Source organism: Bufo bufo, chromosome 4 (assembly GCF_905171765.1).
Source record: "Bufo bufo chromosome 4, aBufBuf1.1, whole genome shotgun sequence".
In the NCBI taxonomy this organism is placed as follows: domain Eukaryota; kingdom Metazoa; phylum Chordata; class Amphibia; order Anura; family Bufonidae; genus Bufo; species Bufo bufo.
The window spans coordinates 176,085,403-176,109,383 of record NC_053392.1 but is presented as its reverse complement, the minus strand read 5'-3'; the positions used below and the strand labels follow the sequence as shown (position 1 = coordinate 176,109,383).

The 23,981-nt window shown below is 45.5% G+C and overlaps 1 long non-coding RNA gene across 1 annotated transcript; it reads right to left on the bottom strand.

Annotated features, from left to right (window-relative positions):
* Window positions 1-4,280: 4,280 nt before the first annotated feature.
* Window positions 4,281-11,504, bottom strand: LOC121000022. The gene is made up of 3 exons (XR_005778727.1): window positions 11,494-11,504; window positions 7,088-7,090; window positions 4,281-4,493 (listed from the first exon to the last, which is right to left on the bottom strand). It is a non-coding gene; the product is annotated as an uncharacterized LOC121000022 (long non-coding RNA).
* Between the last annotated feature and the right edge of the window lie 12,477 nt (window positions 11,505-23,981).

The window sequence follows — 23,981 nt, the reverse complement described above, 5'->3', positions numbered from 1 at the left end:
ATCCCCATGAAGGTCTGACCGGGGGGGCCCTTTGCACTCATATTCCACTGCCATGGCTGCCAGGGGTGTTGGGGGGGAGGAGCAATACCAGCTCCATCATCAGCAATTTAAGTCTAGAGTCTCTGATGAGCAGTTTTCTTCACCCACCTAGTGAAGAAACTACCCACCAGCAGCAGCAAGACATCGAGCAGAACCTGAACCAGCAGGTAGTAGCATACTTTTACTGCACCCTGCCATCCCACATGGAAGATCCCCTGGACTACTGGGCAGCCAAATTTGATTTGTGGCCCCAACTAACCGAGTTTGCCCTGGACAAGCTTTCCTGCCCAGCCAGTAGTGCGCCAACAGAGCGGGTGTTTAGTGCGGCTGGGGGCATAGTTACCCCAAGGAGAACTTGCTTTTCCACCCAAAATGTGGATAGACTGACCTTTGTGAAGATAAATCAGATGTGGATCAGCCAGGATTTCCACAAGCCAGTGCCTGATGCATCAGACTAGATCATTCTGGGTGCGACACCCAAACTTTGTGAAAACAGACCCGTTTCTTCTGGCCACCTGATTCTCCCCCTATTCGGATGTTGCCACCCGCCTGATTCCACATACATGCTGTCATGGGTTCCTACTGCAACCCAACATTTTGTGCTGTTACTGCCACTGCTTTAGCCCCCCACTTCAACACTCTGTGACTGGGCCACTCTGTTAACTCCTCATGCTATTGCCACCTCACCACTCTGTGACTGGGCCACTGTGTTGACTCCTCATGCTGTTGCCACCTCACCACTCTGTCACTGGGCCACTGTGTTGACTCCTCATGCTGTTGCCACCTCACCACTCTGTCACTGTGTTGACTCCTCATGCTGTTGCCACCTCACCACTCTGTCCCTGGGCCACTGTGTTGACTCCTCATGCTGGTTCTACCCTCACCACTGTGTCACTGGGCTGCAATTGTGCCTGTTTGGCCTTGTCGACATCACTATTTATTTTACCTTTCCTCTGATCTGTCAGAAGGACGGAAAAATGAGAAACACAACGGATCCTGTCTTTGGAGCAGCCATAAGGCCTGTATAACACGGTCCATATTTTGCATCAGGATTGGATCATGATTTTGAACCAAAAGCAGGAGTGGGTACAAAACAGAGAAGACATGCAAATATTCTAGTCACGTTTCATCTCTGTTTTGGATTCACTCCAGTTTTTTTGGCCATAGCAATACTGATGGATTACTGAGCAAATGCTGATAGTGTGAAGGGGGATGCTCAAAAGACTGGATCCGTCTTTTGGGGGGTTGTTCTTATGACGGATGAGAAGGAGGGCAAAATAAACAGTGACGTCAACACAAACCTACTCCGGACACCCTCTCCACTCTGTCAGGGGGACACTACTCGGTGTGTAACAGAACAGGTTCTGTAGAAATGTATGTGGAATCAGCTGAAGACAGTGTGAAAGGAGTGCGCTGCACGGTTCTTTATACATGACACTAACATTTGACCTGTAAGGCTGAGTTCACACTTGAATTATTTGGTCAGTTTTGGCCCCATAACTGACTAAATGAGTGAAGTGTGAAGTGATTCTAAGAGTGATGCCTGTCATCTGCGTGTCATACTGACTCACAATACTGTTTCACTAGCACAGCGGACTCCCTATGCATGTTTCTGCAATGCACAGTGTTCTACACTACTATGCAGGCTCTCAGCAGCTAGGAAATAGCTGTTTTTAACGCGACTCATCACAAATAAATTCGTATCGAATCAAATCTTTTTGGGAAATTCGTTGAACCGTCCGAATCTAATTTTTTTGAAATTCGCTCATCTCTAGTCATAATCCCTGGATATGATCAATATATAATGTGATGGAAAAATTAATCAAACCGGGAAAGGAGGCAATGTAGACAATCATAAGACATCAGTAAGTGCCTTTTATTAACTATGTCTACATGATAAATGCAATTTTCTGTAGTGAGACAACCTCTTTAAGTACAAGTTAGCTAGAGAAGTGCAGTGTAAGGAAGATTGATCAAAATTAACACTGTGCAACAGTAAATAGTAAAATTCATAATCTTTATTCAATCCAATACAATAAAAATACATATCAAAGTAATTGCTTCAAAGCGGTTAAATAGGATCCTATGTAGCAGCACTAGGTAAATCACCCACACTAAAAGTGGTCTACAAATACCAACAATATAGCAACTGGATCACCAAAACATGGGAGTCCATAAACCACTGTGCAAATTAGCAAAAATGAGTAGGATAATGGGAACAGCTAGTCACATAAATACAATACCTGGAGAGCCAGAAAAAAGTACCGGTAGTCCAAAAAATCCCATCAAACTCACTCTAAAAGGTGATGACTAATGCACAGGGTTATGGAAGCCCATGTAGTTTGTGTATGCAGCAGTGTGCCACCACACCAGATAGATAAGCAATCACTGAATACTGCTAACAAACTACAAGTGGAACAAGTACACTGTGTGCAGAATTATTAGGCAAATGAGTATTTTGACCACATCATCCTCTTTATGCATGTTGTCTTACTCCAAGCTGTATAGGCTCGAAAGCCTACTACCAATTAAGCATATTAGGTGATGTGCATCTTTGTAATGAGAAGGGGTGTGGTCTAATGACATCAACACCCTATATTAGGTGTGCATAATTATTAGGCAACTTCCTTTCCTTTGGCAAAATGGGTCAAAAGAAGGACTTGACGGGCTCAGAAAAGTCAAAAATAGTGAGATATCTTGCAGAGGGATGCAGCACTCTTAAAATTGCAAAGCTTCTGAAGCGTGATCATCGAACAATCAAGCGTTTCATTCAAAATAGTCAACAGGGTCGCAAGAAGCGTGTGGAAAAACCAAGGCGCAAAATAACTGCCCATGAACTGAGAAAAGTCAAGCGTGCAGCTGCCAAGATGCCACTTGCCACCAGTTTGGCCATATTTCAGAGCTGCAACATCACTGGAGTGCCCAAAAGCACAAGGTGTGCAATACTCAGAGACATGGCCAAGGTAAGAAAGGCTGAAAGACGACCACCACTGAACAAGACACACAAGCTGAAACGTCAAGACTGGGCCAAGAAATATCTCAAGACTGATTTTTCTAAGGGTTTATGGACTGATGAAATGAGAGTGAGTCTTGATGGCCAGATGGATGGGCCCGTGGCTGGATTGGTAAAGGGCAGAGAGCTCCAGTCCGACTCAGACGCCAGCAAGGTGGAGGTGGAGTACTGGTTTGGGCTGGTATCATCAAAGATGAGCTTGTGGGGCCTTTTCGGGTTGAGGATGGAGTCAAGCTCAACTCCCAGTCCTACTGCCAGTTTCTGGAAGACACCTTCTTCAAGCAGTGGTACAGGAAGAAGTCTGCATCTTCAAGAAAAACATGATTTTCATGCAGGACAATGCTCCATCACACGCCGTCCAAGTACTCCACAGCGTGGCTGGCAAGAAAGGGTATAAAAGAAGAAAATCTAATGACATGGCCTCCTTGTTCACCTGATCTGAACCCCATTGAGAACTGTGGTCCATCATCAAATGTGAGATTTACAAGGAGGGAAAACAGTACACCTCTCTGAACAGTGTCTGGGAGGCTGTGGTTGCTGCTGCACGCAATGTTGATGGTGAACAGATCAAAACACTGACAGAATCCATGGATGGCAGGCTTTTGAGTGTCCTTGCAAAGAAAGGTGGCTATATGGTCACTGATTTGTTTTTGTTTTGTTTTTGAATGTCAGAAATGTATATTTGTGAATGTTGAGATGTTATATTGGTTTTCACAGGTAAATATAAATAATTGAAATGGGTATATATTTGTTTTTTGTTAAGTTGCCTAATAATTATGCACAGTAATAGTCACCTGCACACACACATATCCCCCTAAAATACCTAAAACTAAAAACAAACTAAAAACTACTTCCAAAAATATTCAGCTTTGATATTAATGAGTTTTTTGGGTTCATTGAGAACATGGTTGTTGTTCAATAATAAAATTAATCCTCAAAAATACAACTTGCCTAATAATTCTGCACTCCCCGTAAAGTATTATACACATGGTACAGACCGCAAGGTGGTGTGACCTCTAGCGACTCCAAAACTAACGTTTCGCCCAACGGCTTCTTCCAGGGGGCGTAGCTACATAACTCTAGGTGCGCTCTTTTAAAGCCTTATTGCTCTGAGTGTCACTCCCACTCAGTGGCGTAGCTAAAAATGACTGGGCCCCACAGCAAATTTTTGAGTGGGGCCCCCCTCCCCCAGTAATTGTTTTGCAACCCCTTCCTTTCATGCCGCCCCCATTCCTGTGACTACTAAAGATCGCTCTCTCAGACAAGGCCCGGCAGCTGTTCCATCTGTTTTCTACACTGTCTATACTGCCACTGTATATAATTTCATTGTGTAATACTGTTGAGGGGGCCCTTACAAAGTCTTTTAGTCCTCCCCCTCCTGGATGGGCCCCTTCTGGGTCAGGGCCCCAAAGCAGCCGCTTCCCCTGTAGCTACACCCCTGCTCCCACTCACATCAGAATCAAACAATATCAATCAGTTGTTACTGCCTACATGACAAAATATGTAGGCAGTAACAACTGATTCATGTAGGCAGTAACAACTAATTGATATTGTTTGATTCTGGTGTTAGTGGGAGTGACACTCGGATCAATAAGGCTTTAAAAGAGCGCATCTAGAGTTATGTAGATAAGCCCCCTGGAAGAAGCCGCTGGGCGAAACGTTAGTTTTGGATTCGCTAGAGGTCACACCACCTTGCGGTCTGTACCATGTGTATAATACTTTACTTGTTCCACCTGTAGTTTGTTAGCAGTATTCAGTGATTGGTTACCTATCTGGTGTGGTGGCACACTGCTGCATACACAAACTACATGGGCTTCCATAACCCTGTGCATTAGTCATCACCTTTTAGAGTGAGTTTGATGAGATTTTTTGGACTGCTAGTACTTTCTTCTGGCTCTCCCGGTATTGTATTTATGTGACTAGCTGTTCCCATTATCCTATTCATTTTTGCTAATTTGCACAGTGGTTTATGGACTCCATGTTTTGGTGATCCAGTTGCTATATTGTTGGTAATTGTAGACCACTTTTAGTGTGGGTGATTTACCTAGTGCTGCTACATAGGATCCTATTTTAACCGATTTGAAGCAATTACTTTGTATTGGATTGAATAAAGATTGTGAATTTTACTATTTACTGATGCGTGGCTCTTTTGGTGTTAATAGGGCCAATGTACCACGCTCATAGCTATTAATCAGTTGTTATAGGAGTTAAGATTGATCAAAAGCAACACTATGACCTATCAATTACCTGTGCAGCCATGAAACCTGTAACATGTGTAAAAGTGCATTTTGTGTACTAACTGTCTGTGCATGCTAAGAACTGTCCTGCTATGTTTGCATTCAAATTCTTCAGTAAAGTACTGTTCTGCTGCACAACTGCCTCATCATTTCTTCCTTCACCTCTACACTGCACAGACATCCACAGCTGCACCAAAGGACCCTGCCTTTCCTCTCAAAACCTTCAACATCATGAGCACCTCAACCATCATCAGGCAGGAGAACCCCAGAACCAGAGTGTGCCCCAAAGGGAAGAAAGATGTGCCCTTCCCATTACTAAATGGCCCAGGAGAGCGACAGAGTGAGTACTACTACCACTATTCTTGCTACTATCACACCTATTCTCCTCTGCTACCCACCCCTGTGGCCTGCTGCACTTATATATAGAACTTCCCTCTTTACTAGATCAAATCTGTAGGAAAAGCAAATGTTTATACATTTGTACTGTTTCCCTGGGGAACTGATGGAGAGGATAGGAGTTGTGGTGGGCCTGATGAAGTGTTGTGTGACCATGTACTTTCTCAGGCCATTGCTCCCTGGGGATCAGTGGAATTACAGTACTGAGAAATGAGGCCAGAGTTAAATATAACAAAGTCTTTTTTTACTAAGTGCAATGTAGAACTTGAAATACATACAGTAGCAGCAGACTTTAAGTGCAATTCTTCTCTTGCACTAGCAGGTTGGTTGGGGCAGATCACTCCTGCTGTCTGCTGTTGTATCTCTGTTGGAGTCTGTACAGGAACAGGAGCCCCGGCATCTTGCTTCCTCTCTCTCTGTCATTAGACCAGGAAACCCTCCCTCCTGGCAGGAAGCAGGACAAGCCCACTCCTACCAAGAGGGGATTAACAGGGTAGTGTCACGGTATCAAAGGGATAACGGGTAGCTGCTAGGCCAGGACGCCGGGATCAGGGAGCAGGTCACCTCCTAATGCGTCCCTAATTCTGACCCTCACTCCTACCCCTATAAGCCAACCCAGATGGGAAGGGGGGGCTCATACTCCGTAACCTCGGGCCCTACTAACCCTCAGGAAATCCCTGGACTAGGAGCTGGGTAAGACGACCTGTTCCTCCACAACACGGACGAACAGGAGTCTCCACTGGCCAAGCTGCAAGGAGAGGGGAACACATACAGCATATGGATATGGCAGGTAAGTGAAACCAGTAACACACTTACCTGCCACAGACACACTGACTGGAACCCGTGCACAAGTGCTGATGTCCACACCAACATAAAAGGACAAAACACACACCACAAACCACACAGGAACCCAGGACACCATAGCTGCAATAACGTGAGACACCACAAGAACATCTACTATCTTCTTCTATGACCACAAGGGTGGCCCTTACTGGACAGATGGCATATGAAGAGGGGAATAGCTCCAGCAGCATGGCTGGAGTACCCCTCAGCTTCAGGCATCCAGCAGAGGCTAAATAGCCCAAACAGCCACACCCACACACACACAAACCCAGTGTTAAAACACTCGGAAGGGAGTTAACCCCTTCCAACACCAGACAAGGGGGAGGAAGCCACTTAAAGGGGAAGTGCACACACAAGCCTGGAAAGCTACACGTTGCCACAGGCACAACATGCGTGGCAAGCCATGTCACAGCAATCACCCAGAAGGCCGAGACACTGCCACCGCATGCTCACACAGCAAAGCGTTGCCGCGGGCAACCCCAAGTGTAGCAACAGTGTCACAGCGCACACCATAGGCCGTGACAGGTAGTTAACCCTGTTCCTGTCAACCTTTGCCAACCTTCTGTGCTGGTAAATGATGGCCAGGAACAAACAGTAAAATACACAACTGTATTACATTTGTAGAGCCCCCACATTCATGTCTGTTAATTACAGTCTACATTTTCTCATTTCTGTTATGCCTCTAACATATTTAATGCTCTTGAAGTGGGCAAGCACTATACCCCACTTGCAGGAATACTGTCTAGAAGCAATTCTCATACATATTTCATAGGACTGCACTGTGTTCATCCAGAAAGCTATTATGACGCAATTACAATGGTAACAATTAGCTTTCTTGGCAAATGCACTCTTTTTGAGCACTCATCCATAAAAGCATCTTTGAAAAGTCAATTAGATTTGTGGATAATATTATCTTTACATTTTAAATGAATGTCTAATGCATTTTAAAAAAGCCTGAAGATGATTATAGTATCTACTCATGAGAAATTATCAGTTCTGATGACAGGAATCAGGTTTATACCAGTCATTTATCAAGTCTGGCAAAATGTGACCTGGTCAGCTGCATGGCTGGCAAAGAGCAACCAACATGTCTTCTAATCAGACACAGCAATTAAACCTCTTTTTCCTTTCTGCCCTCCTATGGGTATTGTGCCTTCGCAATCTGATGCAAAGACAGGCAAATTATTCAAAGTGCATCTCTCAGAACCTGGTCAGTTGTAGCTGTCATATGGCCCAACTCACAAAATAATGCCACAAATGAAATTGATACATCAAGGTATATCTTGAATGTGTGAGTCTATATGTGCGTTTATAAATGTATTCATAAAAAAAGATATGTATATGTGTTTTCAGGTATGTTTGTTTACCGGACATGAACAAATCAATTCTAAACAAGTTTTTGAGATCTGCTTCTGACAAATCATGTAAAATTTCTGTAGAAATTGGTGGGGAAAACAAGGAGGGAGGAAGAAGATGGAGGATCATATGACACTGCAAGAAAGTGGGGGAGGGCTTGCCTGATTGGCTCAGGAATAGTAGGCAGGCAGGTCCTTCTGCCAGGAAAATAAAATGCCATTTCGTGTCAGTTTGTGACCTAGATGTATTGTGGCAGTGTCTGTTCAAAAAGCTATTACAGATAGAGATGAGCAAAGCTTTCAAAACTTGGAGTCAGATGCTTCGCTGAATTTTTCCCAAAAATTTGATTTGATCCGAATTAATTTGGCACAAAGCGTGTTATAAATCAGATGTTTCCCTTCCTGCAGGGAGAGTGTATCTTGGTGTACATCACTGTGCATTGCAAAAACATGAATAGTTAGTCTATTGTGGTAGTGAAACAGTTACTGTGCGTCAGTATGACAGGAGGTGACAGAAGTAACTCTTAGCTTCAGTTCACACTTCACTTATATGGTCAGTTTCTGGTCAAAAACTCACCAAAATAACTAATTGTGAACTCAGCCTTCAACTGTTAGCATCAGGTATAATGTACTTAACAGTGCCAGTGGCCAAGATTCTACATAGAATGAAAGAGCACTCTCCTTTTAACCATCTGCTGATTCCACATACTGTAGATTGCTAGAGAACCTGTTCTGTTAAACACTGATACAAGTAGTGGCCCCATGGCAGAGTGGAGAGTAAGTTTTGTGTTGAAGTACAGTTTTTTTTTCCTTTTTCTGATCCACCAGAGAACAACCCCAAAAAACGGATCATGTCTTTTGAGCATCTGCCTTCCACACGGCCAGTATTTCGGATGGTGGAAACAGCATGAGGAGTCAACAAAGTGGCCAAGTCACAGAGTTCGGGGGGTGGAAACAGCATGAGGAGTCAACATAGTGTGCCAGACACAGAGTGGTGAGCATGGCAACAGCATAAGTAGTCAGCACAGTGGCCCTGTCACATAGTGGGGAGGGTGGCAACAGCATGATAAGTCAACATAGTAGCCCAGTCACAGAGTGGGGAGGTGGGGGGTAAACAGCAGTGGCAGTAACAGCACAAGATGGTGGGTGGCAGTAAGAGAAGATGGAAGCAGAGGCAGCAGGTGTGTGGCATCAGGAGGGTGGCAGCATTAGAATAGTGGCTGAAGCACGTGGCCAGAAATAACGGGCCATTTTTCACAATGTTTTGGTGTGGTAGCACTCTTCAGTCAGAACATTACTGCCAGAATGATCTAGTCTGATGCCGCAGGAACCGATGTGTGGAAATCCAGGCTGATCCACACCTGATTCATCTTAAGGAAGGTAAGTTTAGGGGGGGGGGGGGGGGAATGGCAGTACTACCAGGGAGCTAAGATTTAACCACACTTTATTTTAGTATAAAACTAGAACATAAACAAAGTGATCGGGTCTAGTTTAGCTACGTGTTCTCAACCGACGCGCCGTTCTGCTTCTTCAGGCTGACCTGAAGAAAGGTTAACCTCTCAACCTTTCTTGTTAAAAGGCAAGTCTCTTTGGGGTTACTATGCCCCCTTCTGCATTAAAACACCCTCGCTGATGCCGCACTAATGGCTGGGCAGGAAAGATTGCCCAGGGCAAACTCAGTAGTCCAAGGGATCTTTGATGGCAGGGTGTACCCGAAGTATGTCACTACCTGCTGGTTCAGGTTCTGCTCCATGTCTTGCTGCTGCTTCTGTGCTGGTGGGTGGTTTCTTCAGTAGACAGTTGAAGAAAAGTGCTCATTAGAGACTCAAGACTTAAGTTGCTCCTGATTGAGCTAGTTCTGCTCCTGCCCCCTCCCCTCCAGCAGTCATGGCAGTGGAGCATGAGCACAGAGGGCCCCCACCAGTCAGACCTTCGCGAAGGTGGGTAATGGTGCACATAGGCAGCGACCAACCGACTACATAGAATGTCTCGATAGTAGTTGAGTTTTTCATCCCTCTCAGCAGGTGTAAAAATAGGCCCCCATTTTCGCCCGGTAGCGAGGGTCGTGGAGAGCCAGTAGTCACCCCTCTGCGGAATGGTGATAATGCGGCTGTCATTACAAAATGAGGGAATCGGAGGGACTCCCGGCCTCCATCTCCACTGCATACTGCAACGGTCTGTCGGGGTCATCTGCCTGGTCTTCCTGTAATGACCGGCGTCACGCAAAGGGAGGGAAATGGGAAGGCCCTGTCCAAGGGAGAGGGAAAGGTGGTGACCCCTGACTTACCTTGAGGCTGGCACCTGACTGCCCTGACGTCCCTAGACGGGTTCCTCACCCGTACGCCGATCACGTGCCTAAACCGTGGCTTTCCCTAAGATGAGCCCTATGTAGTGAACGGGGCGGTGGGATCACTAGTCCGCACCACTGACACTAAGAGGAAAACACCAAGGAGAGGACAGACAATACAGACAAACATATAATCCCAGGTGGACGACAACAGCAGACCACCAAGGCCCAACAGGGATCCGGAGGGTAACATTCTGGAACAACAACTAGGGAACACAGCTACACAGCTCCAGTGGGTCAGTATAGAAGTCGAGGCAGGAAGCTCTATATCTGGCAACCAGAGAAGTGAGAGATGGGAATATAAGGAGGTTGGGATTGCTGGACAAGAAACAGCTGAGGAGGAGAAGCTACGGATCCCTGAGTGAGCCAAAAAGGATTGCAAGGCAAACCCAGAAAGCTACCATTAATAAACAGCACTGTCTTTAGACATAGAGCGCGCAGCCACCCGCTGCGACTTCCTAACACCGGGTATAACGGAGTCAGGCGTGGCTCTTGACACCCTCGTGACACTTCCTCATCGGCCTCCAGCTCCTCATGTTCCTCTCCTGTCACTTAGATAAACCACCTAGTTCTGTATACAATTCCTGGGTGTTAATGTCCTCTTTCTCCTCCTCCGCCAGTTCAGCCCCTACAGGGCTCAGGTGGCCGTGAAATGTAGGTGCCATGTCTCCTGTCCCCTGGCTAGCCAGATTTATCAGCATCTGCTCCAGGATTTGAATGAGTGGAATGACATAATTCATCCCGTAGTCCTGGTGACTGACAAATAAAGTGGCCTCCTCAAAGGGCCTGAGAAAACGGCAGGTGTCACACATTAGCTGCTACTGGCTTCGGTCGAAGTTACACAGTGGAGGATCCCTGTCTACCTGCTTCATTAAGAAGTCGTTCAGGGCCTTCCTCTGCTCATATAGTATATATGAGGCGATATTAGGGAACACCATTCTGCCTTTGCAGGTCACGGAGCGCGTGTTTTCCAGGGTAAGAGTGGCTGTTTCTTGGCCATTTTCAAGACTTCTTGCAGTTGGATAAAAGACTTAAGTAACCAGTTTACAACCAGATTAAAGACATGTGCCATGCAGGGCACATGGCTCAGCCCTCCTTGACGCGGCACAGACACAATATTCTTCTCGTTATCGGTGACCATGGTTCTGATCTTTAGCTGGTGAGGAGACAGCTAGGATTCTATTTCTTGGTTGATGACTCGGAGAAGTTTGTCCCCGGTGTCACTACATTCACCTAGGCTGTCCAGGAGCAGAACAGCATGACAACACCTTGTTCTGCAATAGGAGGTAGGCTGAAGGACCACTCCGAACTTTGCCTACAGTGGAGGCTGAAGACTAGAGATGGCCCGAATAGTTCGCGGCGAATAGTTCCCGGCGAACGTAGCTTGTTCGCGTTCGCCGCGGCGGGCGAACATATGCGATGTTCGGTCCGCCCCCTATACATCATCATTGAGTAAACTTTGACCCTGTACCTCACAGTCAGCAGACACATTCCAGCCAATCAGCAGCAGACCCTCCCTCCCAGACCCTCCCACCTCCTGGACAGCATACATTTTAGATTCATTCGGAATCTGCATTCTCAGTGAGAGGAGGGACAGTGCTGCTGCTGCTGCTGATTCAATAGGGAAGGCGTTAGCTAGGGCAGTGTTCTGTGTCTCATCTGCTGTAAGGACAGCGTCCTGACAGCACCCCAGGGCTGGTACATCAGTCTGCTTTTTTTTTTTTTTATATATATATATATATATATATATATATTGCAGTTGCCTGCCCGTGTGTGAGAGGCTGCAGGCTCAGTCACAGACAGTACTGTGTGCACACCATTCATACAGGGTGTGACAGAAAATAGCGCTGGCCAATCGTAGCGCACAGCTCATAGCCTGGGAGTCCCAGGCTATGAGCTGTGCGCTACGATTGGCCAGCGCTGCAGCAAGGGACAACTGTAATACTAAAACTCTGCCCAGTACAACAGAGGACACCGGAGCCTATACCGGGCGAACGGAGCGGCGCCCAGACATACTAGTAAGTGCAGGGGGACCCCTGGGCGCCGCTCTGCCCACTGATATAGTTAGTTTTTAGTTTTTAAACTAGTGAAAGGTCCTCTTTAATATTTCTCTGTGATCTAATCACAGTTGCAAGCCAGTGTGTGTCAGGCCCACACAGACTGTATTGTGGCCACTGGCTAGTGGCTAGACCTCCACTTATACCGTTACACGGTGTCACTCACTCACAAATACCTCGCAGATAAAAAAAAATAATATTTAATATTTTTCTGTGATATAATCACAGTTGCAAGCCAGTGTGTGTCAGGCCCACACAGACTGTACTGTGCCCACTGCTCACCACTTATATAGGGTGGCACAGTACCTTGCACGCATAGTAACACTTATCTAATAAAAAATGACAGGCAGAGGCAGGCCACGCCGCAGGGGCCGTCGTGTTCGTGGTGCTGTGATTTCCACTGGCCCTGGAATAATGCTCAGTGTTCAGAGGCCACGTACCCTGAACCCAAAAAATTCGGAGAAAATAGTTGACTGGCTTACACAGGACACCCAATCTTCAACAGCTTCCGCTAAGAACCTTGACGCACCATCCTCCTCCAGCTCAGCTTTGGTCACCTGCTCTCAAGTTACCACTCTCCCGCCCGCCGCCACCACCACCACTACCACCACAACCACCACAGCCGCTTCATTTGATCCCTCAGAGGAGTTATTTACACATCATTTGGATGAAATTAGTGATGCGCAACCATTATTGCCAGAGGATGGAGATAACAGGGATATGTCTCAGTCAGGCAGCATTACACACATGGACGTACAGTGTGATGATGATGATGATGTTGTACCCGCTGCTGCTTCCTTTGCTGAGGTGTCAGATACAAGTGAAATGGTTGATGATGACGATGTGTCCGTGGATGCCACGTGGGTGCCTGTTCGAAGAGAAGAAGAAGAGGGGGAAAGTTCAGAAGGGGAGACAGAGAGAAGGAGGAGACGAGTTGGAAGCAGGGGGAGGTCGTCGCAAGGAGCTAGTCAGACAGCATGTATCGGCACCCGGGGTCAGCCAGACAGCACGCCAATCAACACATGCTGTTGCCACCACCAGAATGCCGTCATTGCAAAGCTCAGCAGTGTGGCATTTTTTTTGTGTGTCTGCCTCTGACAACAGCGGTGCCATTTGCAACCTGTGCCAAAATAAATTGAGTCGTGGGAAATCCAACACCCACCTAGGTACAACTGCTTTGCGAAGGCACATGATCGCACAACACAAACGCCTATGGGATCAACACATGATAACGAGTAGAAGCAGCACACAACCTCAAAGCCACCATCCTCCTCCTGGTGCAGCATCTTCAGCCACGTCAACCACTGCTGTCCTCCTTGCCCCCTCTCAACCACCCGCCACTCCGCCTCTCACCTTCAGCAGTTCCATCTCATCTGCCCACAGTCAGGTGTCTGTAAAGGAAATGTTTGAGCGTAGGAAGCCAATGTCACAGAGTCACCCCCTTGCCCGGCGTCTGACAGCTGGCTTGACGGAACTCTTAGCCCGCCAGCTTTTTTTTTTTTTTATAATTGACAATTTTTATTGTTTTGTAGATATCATAGCAAATTACAGGCAAGAAGGTAAATTGTAATTACATTGCGAGTGATTACAAAAGAAAGTAGCAAGTACATTCAAAAAATTGTCACAAATTCAAGTAACTGGCGGGCATATAGGCCCAACATTGACAGGTCTTAGCTATTATTAGGCATAGGTAAGATTCAGGTCAAACTAATCGTCAGGGATGTTAGAACATATTACCCTATATAAAGGGTGAATCATATGTGGTCCCCAGAATATGTCTTCAAAAACTAAACAGGAACTCCACCTCAAATGGATATGTATTTATATGAGTTGTTAAGCAAAACCTCTATAACTTTTCCATGGTGACCATACCTTCAGAAAAAAAGGTCTAGAATGTGCTTCCCAATGTGAGATTTCTTCTAGCCTATATATCTGATCTACTTTGTTGATCCAATGGTCAATACTTGGGGTGTCAGCAGACAGCCAGTGCGTTGGCAGAAGAAGTCTAGCAACTGCCAGTAAAAGCGAGAAAAGGGATGATTTGTGTGGTCCCAAAATGCCCATCCCCAGGGATATCAGGGCTACCTCGTGTGAACATGAGAGAGAAGCCTGACATATCTGGTTACTTAGTTGGAATATCTTGAGCCACCAAGGCTTAATTAGGTCGCAGGACCACCAAATGTGCATGAAGCTGCCTTTTCATGCATGACATCTCCAGCAGACATCAGATGCTGTTGGGCTGTACAAACATGTCTTGTCTGGAGTCTTATACCAACGCATAAGAATTTTATAACTATTTTCTTGTATGCGAATACATCTGGATAGTTTATGGGGTGAGATTAAAAGTTTGGTGACCTCTTGGGGTGACAGACTATGTTTTAAGTCTCTTTCCCATAGGCCAACAATTGCAGGTTTAGAAAGGGAGGAGGAATATTTCAGGTTTTTATATATTCTAGATATAGTTTTGGATGGGTATATCTTACACCCCAACATTACTTCAAACCAGTTAGATTCCCTTGTTTGGGAGACATTTTTTGCCCACAACAGAACCTCTGTCCTGAGGAAGTGCTGTAGGATAGGGTTGTGAATCTGTGTTTCTAATAAAGCGGAGATTTCAGTATCAGAAAGAATACAGCCTTCTTTATCTAGTAACTTTGAGGTGGCTGTCTCAGAATATCTCAGGGTTACTGGGCAGCTCTCTCTTAGTTCCTTAGGAGCCAAATTAATGATGTCTTTTATAAGCAAAAGGGGAGAAGGGAATTTAGGACCTTCAGAGCCTGCTGTGAACCATCTCCAGACCTTTAGAGTATTGCGAATGAGAGGGTTGGTTATCAAGTTAGATGGAGGGAGTGGCTTGTTAGCAAGCAGAAGAGCTCGGATAGGGAATAGGAGTAGCGCATTTTCTAATTTGGGCCCAAATTTCTGAGCAGGTTCTCTAATCAAGTCTATAACTTTGGATAATTGGATTGCATTCATGTAGGTTTCAGGGTCAGGGAGACCAATACCACCTTTAGCCCTAGACTTGGTTAGCGTATCGAAGGAGATGCGGGGGCTTTTACCTTGCCAAATAAACTTGCGAATAGTTTTATTCAGAGATGCAAAATATGATTTGGGTATTTCAATAGGTAGAACTTGCATCAGGTAGGTGAGTTTCGGCATAATCAGGGACATAAAAATGTTCTTTCTACCAAACCACGAGAGATATTTGGAGTCTAAAGAGTCCATCTGAGCCTGCATGGATGCTAAGAGAGGATTATAGTTTAGTCTGAATAAATCAGGTAAATGGGGGGATAATTTAACTCCTAAATAGGTTAATTGTTGGGTTTGCCAATTGAATGGGGAGTTCGTTTGAAGAGATAAGATGCTAGCAGGAGAAAGCCCTATATGAAGCACTTGGGTCTTGGAGGGGTTAATCTTATAGTTCGAGAGGGAACCAAAAAGACTAAGAGTTGATAGGATCTTGGGCATAGATTTATGTGGGTTGGTGGTAATGATTAATAAGTCATCAGCAAATGCTGCTAGTTTAAATTCACTTGTTCCAATTTTCAAACCTTGAATATCCCCGTTTTGTCTAAGGGCTTGCAAAAGAGATTCCATCACTAGTACAAATATAAGGGGTGAAAGGGGGCATCCCTGTCTAGTCCCATTTCTAATGGAAAAGCAAGAGGAGAGCAAACCATTGACTGACACGGACGCCGAGGAGCAAGTGTACATTGCAAATATTGCGTTGACATATGGTTCAGGAAATTGAAATTTTAACAGAGTCAATCTGATATAAGTCCAGTCCACTCTGTCAAATGCTTTCTCGGCGTCCGTGCCAATCAAGACCAAGGGAGTATGTTTATGAGAGGCATAGTACAGGGAGTCTAAAATTTTTGTAGTGTTATCCTTCCCCTCTCTCCCTTTCACAAAGCCTACCTGGTCTGGGTGGATTAGTTCAGGCAAGAACTTCTGTAATCTAGTGGCTAACATTTTGGCTATGAGTTTAAGGTCTACATTAAGTAGAGAAATTGGGCGGTAGTTGGAGCACAATGTGGGATCTTTGCCCTCTTTGGGTATTATTGTTATAGTGGCTTTAGTCATATCGGGTGAGAGAGGGAGGTTAGACATTGCCAAATTGCAGACAGGAAGTATGTAGGGTAGGAGTGTGTTCTTGAAGGATGAGAAATAAGTTATGGGGAGACCATCTGGGCCGGGGCATTTACCTTTGGGGGTAGCTTTAATGGCAGCTTCTAATTCCAGGACTGTGAAAGGTTTGGCTAAAGACTCTCGTTGTGTGACAGTTAATGCTGGAAGGTCAAGTGTGTCTAAAAAGGAGTTAACGTTGGTTTCCCTATCTAAGGAGGGATTAGGTGGGTCAGGGACTGGAAGGTTATAGAGAGAACTGTAAAACAGCCTAAATTGGTCAGCTATCTCTTCCGCTTTGAATGTTAGGGTATCTTGCTGCTGTCTAAGAGATTGCACATAGCGGGAGCCTCTTCTCTGTTTAATGCAGTTTATCACATATTTAGAGGCCTTATTGCCGTGGGCAAAAATTTTCTGCTGAACGCTCAAGAAAAACTTGACTGAGCGTTCATTTATAAAATTCTTTAATTGGGCTCTGAGGGGAGAGAGTTCCGCTAGCCGCAAATCACTCAGGGACTGTTTATGTGCATTTTCTGCAACGTGTATCTTTGCAAGCAAATCACTGAGTTTTTTCTCTGATTCTTTCTTTAGAAAAGAGCAGAGACCAATCAGCCTGCCTCTAATGTATGCTTTATGAGCATCCCAGAGGACTTGAGGAGATATCTCAGTGGTGTTGTTTATTAGAAAATATTCCTCAAGATAAGAGGATATGAGAGCAGTATGTTTTGTGTTGTTTAGTAGGGATTCATTAAATCTCCAGTTGGTTTGTCTATTAGTTTTTTGATCTGGGCGTACTTCACAAAAAATTGGGGCATGATCGGACAAGGTGATGTTCCCAATTTTTGGGAATGAGCAGTATTACAACTTTTCCTTCGGGATAAAAATATAATCAATTCTACTGTATGAATTGTTGGCAGCGGAGTAAAAGGAATAGTCAATAGTTTCAGGGTTGTGGCAGCGCCAAACATCCAAAACTCCCAGGTTATGCATTTTGGAACGCAACAACCTAAGAGTTTTTGACGAGACTGGTGATTTTTTTGAAGAAGTGTCTATTGAGGGTTTCAGGGCTATATTAAAATCACCTGCCACAATCAGAAAACCTTCCCTATACTTCTCTATTAAAGAAAGGACTGGAGTGAGCCAATTATTTTGGTCTACATTTGGGGTGTATATGTTTACAAAAGTGAACATGGTTTGTCTCACTTGACCTATGAGGATTAAGTATCGACCTTCTGGGTCCTGGACATGTGTTTTGTATTGAAAAGGAAGTCCCCTACCAAAACCAATGCTGACTCCCCTCGAGGACGCACCCCCAGCACCACAATGGTACCAGCAAGGAAATTTGGAATGAGAAAGGTTGGGATAATTCCCATGCTTAAAGTGTGTCTCTTGTAGAAAGACCACTGAGCATTTTTCTCTGTGCAATAGAGAGAAAATCTGGGATCTCTTAGAAGGGAATCTCAGTCCCTTAACATTGTATGAGGTTATTTTAAAATCCGCCATATTTTTTCATAGGGAGGGAAAGTTGTGTATGGAGTATGTGTTGTAGTGGAGGAAAACTGACCAACTAGCAGCAAGGTGGAGGAGAGAGTAAGCCCAGGAGCATCCATTCACTCAGGAGAATCTCAATCTGCGACCTCTGAATCTGCAGGAGTACCTGCTTACCCATCTGAGAGAGTAGTGGGGTAGTCTTAGAATACCTGTCAAAACAATAACAATAACAGTATAAAACAAAAAATAAAACAATGGTTAAAGACAAGAGATGAATAAGTATCATCCAAACAAATTGAGACATATCAACAGTGCCTTTCTGATTAGGCATCCTATAAGGGGGGAAAGGGTATATTACCCAGAAGCATTACCCTCTGTAATGCACTGTATACTGGAAAATTTAGTTTCATGTATTGTTGTAGGAAGAATCAGGGGGTTCTGTATGATCATTAAGAGAGCCTTAATAGTATTTGTCCATCTGGAAACAAGTAAGGGACAAGTTGAGGGTGGGAGAGGTTAGCTCATGTATTAGTGTTAAAAGATATGTGTGAGCGATATTAGGTGTCTCACAAGGCCACCTATGTATGATAGGGTATATTAATACCTTAGGTAGCTTGGTGTTGGTAGTTGAGAACGTGACTGGTCTAATCCTAAAAACAGATGGGAAACTCAAAAGAGAGAGATCCCTACTGTCTCCACGTCTAATACCGGGCAGAGAGCAAGGTTTGACCTGAGGAAATTGAAATCATAAGCCAGGTTCTCTGTACGGTATAAAGGAGGTTGTCACCTATCTAAAGATATAGTAATAACCAAGAATTAGTACTTCACATACTATGTTGTTCATAGGCCACCTAATTTAAAGAAGGTTAAGACATAGCAGACTACTATCCACCATGGTCAGACGTTTAGGGGTGGAAAATGAGTTCCCTATTCTTCTTTGGGGCTTTGGGGTACCTAGAGGTTCCCAGAGGATCACCCTAGGGAGGTCAGGTAAGCTGGTTAAGTTCTGGACCATGTCCCAGTTCTCAATAGGCAGAGGAGAAAGCTGAAGAAGGTCATAGGCTTTATCCAGGTCGGCAAAAGATGAAATATGGATGCGACGTCCATCATGCAGGAAGGATAGACCAAATGGGAATGTCCACCTGTATATAATTCTGTGTTGCCGCAGCCATTCGGTGAGAGGTCTCAGGGATTTACGTTTTTTAAGGGTCGACTGCGCCAGGTCTTGAAAAATGGTGATATTGTTTTCTTCCCAGTCCACGGTGTTGGAATTTCTGGCATTTGCCAGGATGGCTTCTTTAACAGGGAAATGGAGAAATTTGCAGATTACATCTCTGGGGGGCTCATTCGCTTGTGGTTTAGGTCTGAGAGCTCTATGTGCCCGCTCAATCAAAACCTCATGTGCTGAATCGGGGCCTAGAATTTTTAGGCAAATTTGAATTACGGTTTCTGGGATATCTATAGCTGCGACCGATTCCGGAATGCCTCTAAAACGCAAGTTATTGCGCCTGCTTCTATTTTCTTGATCCTCCATAGCAGTATAAAGCGAATTGATATGGAATTGAGCCAGAGACAAGCTAGATGTTACTTCAGCCTGGTGCTGCAGGATCGTGGCCTGGGTTTCTTCTAAAACCTCCACCCTCCATCCTATGTGCTTAACATCCTCTTTTACCGAGGAGATGTCTAGGCTAAGGGGGCCCAGGGCTTCTGCAAGAGCTTATTTTAGGAAAGCTCTGGATATGGGCAGACAGTCCGCTTCACTGGGATCGTCCCCTACCTTGTCGCCGCCGGCTGCTGTTGATAGCTTGCGTGCAGAGCGTGGGGTGCCGGGCGCCATCTTAGATTCACGGCTCACTGCCGCTGTAGCTGTTTTTTTAATGTATCTCTCCATCTCCACAGCTTGATTTTGGGAGCGGTTGTTACCCAGTTGTTCTGTGGGTTTCTGGCCCCCGATTTTAACCATTTTGGCGACCAGTGTGCTTAAAATAAGGTGCTGTGAGGGTTATGCAGGCAGGAGAGCAGCACTTCACACTTCCATCCGGCTCAAGCGCAGGCTCCGCCCCCCGCCCGCCAGCTTTTACCATACCAGCTGGTGGAGTCTGAGGCCTTCAAAAAATTTGTCGCTGTTGGGACACCACAGTGGAAGGTACCCGGATAAAAAATTTTTCATAAAAGGCAATCCCAAACCTCTACTCAGTGATTGAAAAGGAAGTCATGGCATCTCTGGCATACAGTGTTGGGGCAAGGGTCCATCTGACCACTGATACCTGATCTGCAAAGCACGGTCAGGGCAGGTATATCACTTACACTGCGCATTGGGTCAACCTGCTGACGGCTGACTAACATGGAATGCGTGGCTCTGCAGCGGAGTTGGTGACACCGCCACGACTTGCAGGCAGGCCTACTGCCACCTCCTCTACTCCTCCTACTCCATCCTCTTCCATAACCTCCTCGGCTGAGTTCTCTTCTGCTGCGGTGTCTGGCTGCACATCAACTGAATCCCCCCAGTGGCTTTGAAGAGGAGGAAGACCAACCACATCAGGCATCCCAGGGTGCTAGTTGTTGTCACCTATCTGGGACCCGTGGTGTTGTACGTGGCTGGGGTAAAGAACAGACCGTCAATGACATCAGTGAGGACGAGGAACGGGAAATGAGTAACTCGGCATCCAACCTTGTGCAAATGGGGTCTTTCATGCTGTCATGTCTGTTGAGGGACCCTCGTATAAAAAGGATGAAGGAGAACGACCTGTACTGGGTGGCCACGCTACTAGACCCCCGGTATAAGCAGAAAGTGGCGGAAATGTTACCAACTTACCGAAAGTCAGAAAGGATGCAGCAGTTCAAAACAAAACTAAAAAATATGCTTTACACAGCTTATAAGGGGGATGTCACAGCACAATGGGAATCTAACAGGGGAAGAGGTGAAAGTAATCCTCCTCCTACCACGACCACGTCTGCAAGGACAGGACGCTTTACCGATTTGTTGTTGATGGAGGACATGCAGAGCTTTTTCAGTCCTACACATCGCCACAGCCCTTCGGGATCCAGCCTTAGAGAACGACTCGACCGACAGGTAGCAGACTACCTCGCCTTAACTGCAGATATCAACACTCTGAGGAGCGATGAACCCCTTGACTACTGGGTGTGCAGGCTTGACCTGTGGCCTGAGCTATCCCAGTTTGCGATAGAACTTCTGGCCTGCCCCGCTTCAAGTGTCCTGTCAGAAAGGACCTTCAGTGCAGCAGGAGGCATTGTCACTGACAAGAGAAGTCGCCTCGGTCAAAAAAGTGTTGATTACCTCACCTTCATTAAGATGAATGAGGCATGGATCCCGAAGGGACTGACAGTGGGGGATACGTTTGACTAACAAAAGGCCTGATGACATGCCTTGGCCTCAAAATGGTCCCCACGCTGCTGTTTTTAATGTCTGCGTACCGGAGGACTTTCGTGAATTCTCCGCCACCAACTAGGGTTCAAGCCGCAATGTTTTAGTCACCTTTCTGCCTTGAAAACATCAATTTTTCCGGCCGCTGCTACAACAGCGGCTGCAACAATAACATTATTTTTCAGGCATGTGTAGGCCTAATTTTTCTGGCCTCTGGTGCTGCACTGTGGCTGCAAAAACAAAACAAACAAAAAAAGTCACATACAAGTGTCAATTCCCCTTCGTGATCGTTACCTTATTGTGGTGAAGGGGCTTGTGTATCACAATGAAGCAATCATCACCTCTATGAGTGTGTTGGCAATGTTGCACACCCCAGATGATAAGGCCGTTGCTTCATTTTGATCAGACCAAAAGCGATCGGCTGGATAATTTTTCATAGAAAAAACATACATTTTTTTATTTATTTTTTTTAAGTTGTATGGGTGGGTTTTTAATACATAAAATAAAAAAATCATAATAAAGTCTCTTAGTAGTTTATTAGAAATAATGCAGACAATTTAAAAAATCCCCATCAATTCCAATACAAAGCAAGTACAAAGCTCAGAACTAAATTATTCCAGGATGTCGTAATGGTTTGTTAATTTGACAATGGTTAATCAATTCGACACACATCCCCGGATAGGGGACGTAACAGGGATTAAACTGATAGGAATAGTACTAGTTAAGACACCTCTCATATAGGGTGTCACAGCACATTGCTCCGTGCACGTGCAGTGCCCCAACTTGGGAGTAAGAGGACCGACCAAGCTGCTTTTTCCATCTCCCGGTTCCTAAAATCAATTCAGTTTGGTGCATCAGAGTTTGGTCTGTCACTGTGAAGGCAGTCGAAGGTACCCGGCCTAAAATTTTTTTCACAAAAGGCAATCCCACCCTGATATGGGACATAACAGGGATTAAACTGATGAGTTGAGAGAACTACAGAAAATAGCACTCATATCGGGTGTAAGAGTAAATTGCACGGCGCAGACGCAGTGACCGTGGCGTGGATTCAAACAAAGGGAAGGGAGCCAGTATTTTTTTAACCATCTCCCCGTTCGAAAAATCTATTTAATAAATGGACCCCAGATTGGGGACGTAACAGGGATTAAATTGATGAGAAGAGAGAACTACAGAAAATAGCACTCATATCGGGTGTGACAGTAAATTGCACGGCGCAGACGCAGTGACCGTGGCGTGGATTCAAACAAAGGGGAGGGAGCCAGCATTTTTTTAACCATCTCCCCGTTCGAAAAATCTATTTAATAAATGGACCCCAAATTGGGGACGTAACAGGGATTAAACTGATGAGAAGAGAGAACTACAGAAAATACCACTCATATCGGGTGGGACAGTAAATTGCACGGCACGGACGCAGTGACCGTGGATTCAAACAAAGGGGAGGTAGCCAGCGTTTTTTTTAACCATCTCCCCGTTCGAAAAATCAATTCAATTTACCTTTCCGGGACCCTTGGTGTTGTACGTGGCTGGGTGGAGGAAGAAACCTTCAATGACATCAACGGGACATGGCTAGCTTGGTATCCAACCTTGTACAAATGGGGAGTTTGCGGTTGGGCAAATGGACTGTTTGCGGTTGTTTGCGGTGCATTAAAAAGGGAGTTTGGTCTGTCAATGTCTGTGAAGCGGGTGTAACCCTTACACTACCTGATCGATACAACATCATACCTGATCGTATACACACACTGGATGTTTTAAACCACGTTGTTCAAAAAAAATTGGGATTGTTAGGTGATTTATGCCCTTTATGGATTAAAATCCAACTCTGCGTCAACTACGTAATTTTCCATGGGAGTTTTGCCATGGATCCCCCTCCGGCATGCCACAGTCCAGGTGTTAGTCCCCTTGAAACAACTTTTCCATCACTTCTGGGGCTAGAAAGAGTCCCTGTGGGTTTTAAAATTCGCCTGCCTATTGAAGTCTATGGCGGTTCACCCGGTTCGCAAACATTTGCAGAAATTCGCGTTCGCTGTTCTCGAATGGAAAATTTTATGTTCGCGACATCTCTACTGAAGAGAAGACAAGGTGGAGGATGAGTAGGCAGAGGAGGATATTGGCGCCACAATCACAGCATGAGAATGCGTAGGCGGTATTGCCATCACCTGGTCAAGTTGCTGGTGTGCTGTCACGGCTGAGGATGGGGGAAATCCTCAGCCGTGCGATGCCAGTTGATGTTTTGGCTGCTCGGCCAGGACAACAGGATTAGGGAGCAGGTCACCTCCTAAAGCATCCCTAACCTGACCCTAACTCCTAGCTGCATGGGCCGACCTTGAAGGTAGGAGGACCCATGCTCCAGAACCTCGGATCCCTAACTCACCCTCCGACCGGTCCCTGGACTAGGAGTCAAGGTAAGACGGCCTGTTCCTACTGAACACGGAGGAACAGGGGTCTCACTGGCCAAGCTGCAGGAAAAAGGGGAACACAAACAAACTTACGGATATGGCAGGTGAACTATCCGAGTTCCACCTACCTGCCACAGCCCTGCTGACTGGATCCCTGAGCAGACAGGAATCCAGATCCATAAGCTGCACTAACACAAGATAGAACAGGAAAACATCAAATAGACATCACACATAAACTTAACAAAACTAAAATGTGACATATGGTTTATGAACCACAAGGGTGGCTCTCACAGGCAG